The 3,507-nt window shown below is 38.8% G+C and overlaps 1 protein-coding gene across 1 annotated transcript in view; it reads right to left on the bottom strand.

Moving 5' to 3' along the window:
• The window catches only part of LOC128873952 (Krueppel homolog 1-like), a 12,182-nt gene extending 10,273 nt beyond the window's left edge, over positions 1 to 1,909 (bottom strand). The window contains exon 1 of the mRNA XM_054118023.1: positions 1,631 to 1,909. The gene's annotated coding sequence lies outside the window, so the exon portion shown is untranslated. The remainder of the gene's footprint in view (positions 1 to 1,630) is intronic.
• Between the last annotated feature and the right edge of the window lie 1,598 nt (positions 1,910 to 3,507).

Below are 3,507 nucleotides of genomic sequence, written 5' to 3'. Positions count from 1 at the left end.
ATGGTGGGACATTTTTAATCCCACCTCGAAATTTTGCAATAGCTGCACGTGTATAGGTGTGATACCTTTATTAATAAAAATATAACGATTTTGTTTGATTTAAAACGCAATAAAATTCCTGTGCAAACATGGGTCTATTTTATGACCTGAATTCCTGTGCCGCAAACGGTTAAATGATAGTTAAAGAATAAATGAAAGGAATCGGTAATACTTGCGTTTAAGAATGTTTGCGAAATTTATACGAAACAATTCGAACGGTATTTGTCACCTACCAATAACCGAACAAATCCCGACTTGAACAGCGGCCGTTTAAAAATAATTCTCATTGTACGTTGTAAACTCGAATAGAAAATCTTGTTATGTATACACTTGTCAAATTTGAAATCAGCAATTCTTTGAATCAGGAGCATCGAATTATTGGCGTGTTTCGATCGCGGAACGAAACGTTTCGAGAAATTACTTTATTTACGGAAATAAATGCTCGTTTTACAGCCGCTGGAATTATTTACACAACCGCGATATGTTGGACGATTAATTTGTTAAGATACGACACGTAATGCTATCTTACAAATTAATCTCGTTAATGGATTCGTCACGAATCTGTGTTTTTGTTTTATAGTATCGCGTTGGAAATATGAAAATAAAGTGTGACGAAAGATCGCACGGAATATATCTTGACCTGTGAAAATGGCCTGTTCGATCGAATTCGTATTCAGATGGCTTTTAACGCGGACGTTTTTAAATGAAGAAAGAAAGTAGAAAAAATGTCTAGGGACATAGGAAAGAAGTCTACTTTATTCTACTCCGGTTGCAAGCTTATCGAAGCCCGACGTTGTTCGCATGTTTCTACGAGGTCGTCGGTTCAGAATAGGTTAAGGCTGGGTTAAACCTGCACGCGCGGGTCTCTCTCCGGGAGGTAGTCGTCGTGGTCGGCGGTGGTGCAATGCCGCGCCACGCCGCGTGGCAGTAGAAACCGCCTGCCGCTGCCTCCACGTGTACACGCCGCATTTTTTTATAGCGATCACCGACCTCGTGCAACTCGCCGCGCAGTAAGGACGTTGAGTTACATCACGGACCGCGACACGATTTGTTTCTTCCGAAGGAATCTATCGAGATCTTTCTCCTTTCTTCTATAGACACGCTTCTTTTTCTTTTTTTCATTTCTCTTTTCACTTTTCTCACGACTCGACGATGCTTCGGGGATAGGAAAATGCAATCGATCGCGAAAACGACGCCGCGTGCGCGGCCCAAGTTCGCGGCCAAGGCGAACATCGAGTACGGTATACGTCGTAACGTGGATTTTTCTACTATTTTTCATGATATTTCACATTTTTCGATATTACCATCTGATTCTTTCAACATTTCGAATTTCATGTCGTCCGATCGAAAATTAATCGTTTCATGGAAACGGAGAGATTCCGAGAGTTTTGATCGTTTTTGTAAAAAGATTGTTAGGATTTCGTCGTTTTTTACCAATGTTCGAACGCGTCGAACTTTCCAACGAATAAAATGGTAGAAAGAAGAAAAGTAACGTATCAGTTTACGTATCGATTGCTAACGAAGTCTTTCAAAATCGACTACATCGAAAATGTTGTCCACGAGACACGTATAAACGTCAAACATCACCCACCTGTGCAATTCCTGTTAGACCGTTCCACAGTCGCTGTACCCCACGTTGCGTATCACCATCCTTTGAATAGTCACAAACTAACAAAGTAACATTAGATATCGAAAGAACAAACGAAACGAAACGCGTCTCCCCTTAACGCGTGCCGCGTATCTTTCTCACTTCTCAGAGCTGAATACGATAAACTGACCGAGGAAAAACTCAAACTCGAAAACTAAAGGACCCGCCTCAGGACACGGCCAATGGTACTGTGCAATGTTTACCGCCTGGCAGTGCCGAACAACGACGGAAATCATCGATCACGACCGAAGCGCTGCGCTCGACCCTGCCCCGCCACTCTGACTATCCCCACCATCGCGACACCGACGGCGACCTACAATTTAGGGCGACTAACAATAAGTGCTTTTCGCAGCACGTGGAGGCAGTTGTCGTGGTTTCGGCCGACCTCGCGACGCGAGTATACGAACACCATCGAACGACAGAGGCGCGTGTATCTATCGGTCTCGCTCTCACGACCACAACAGTCTTTAGGAACGCCACGACCGCGGCCGCGACGTTTACGTTTACGTATTTACGTTTACACGCATACAATGCTGGAATATCTACAGTGACTCCCAGAAATATTCGGACACTAGTGTACGGTTAGCTTTATGACTTAATATCGTAGTTATTAAAGAAGCAATCGTCTTCGTTACTTTTTCCAATAATAAGTCATTGATTAATGTTATTAAAGATGTATACGTTAATCGAAATATTTACATAAATTACATAATAGCAGTAAACAAACGAAAGAATACCGCATTTTCGGGTCAGAAAAATATTCGGACACTATGAGGAATAACATTTATTAATTAAAATTAAACATTATATGTTCCACATTAATATTTTGTTGCAAATCCCTTTTGTTTTATAATATGTCTCAATCGATTCGGCATATTAGAAATTATTTTTTTTAAATATTCTGTCAAAATGGATGCCCATTCTTCTTGAAGCCTAATTTTAAGTTCTTATAATGGTGTGGGAATACATTTTGACTTCCGGCGTTGGTAATTTAGTTTTTATCGATGGCATCATGGTTAAGGATGCTTATTTGAATCTTTTAAAAAGCAATTTAAAACAAAGTGCAGAAAAAATGGGGATTGCTGAAGATTTTTAATTTTACCAGGATAATGATTTTAAACACAAGTCGCGCATTGTCTAAGAATTTTTATTGTATAATTGCTCCAAAGTCCTTCATCCACCTCCACAATCACCAGACCTTAACCCTATAGAAAACTTATGGGATAAGTTGAACCAACAGATTCGCGAGACACTCGTTCGTTCCAAAGAAGAACTTAAAATTAGGCTTCAAGAAGAATGGGCATCCATTTTGACAGAATATTTAAAAAAAATAATTTCTAATATGCCGAATCGATTGAGACATATTATAAAAGAAAAGGGATTTGCAACAAAATATTAATGTGGAACATATAATGTTTAATTTTAATTAATAAATGTTATTCCTCATAGTGTCCGAATATTTTTCTGACCCGAAAATGCGGTATTCTTTCGTTTGTTTATTGTTATTATGTAATTTATGTAAATTTTTTGGTTGATGTATATATCTTTAATAATGTTAATAAATGAATCATTATTGGAAAAAGTAACGAAGACGATTGCTTTTTTAATAACTACGATATTAAGCCATAAAGCTAACCATACACTGGTGTCCGAATATTTCTGGGAGTCACGGTATACGTATCGATGAATCTATAACTCCTTTTTCTCTCTGGCTCGTTCAATTTATCACACGTGCATGATCTTTTTAAAACCATTCGCGAACTATAATATTGTATTGCACTTTTATTGAAAATCGAATGCTAGTCGCTGGAAACACTGCT

This window comes from Hylaeus volcanicus, chromosome 1 (genome assembly GCF_026283585.1).
Source record: "Hylaeus volcanicus isolate JK05 chromosome 1, UHH_iyHylVolc1.0_haploid, whole genome shotgun sequence".
Lineage (NCBI taxonomy): Eukaryota > Metazoa > Arthropoda > Insecta > Hymenoptera > Colletidae > Hylaeus > Hylaeus volcanicus.
The sequence above is the reverse complement of the archived record's forward strand: the minus strand, read 5'-3'. Positions and strand labels throughout refer to the sequence as shown.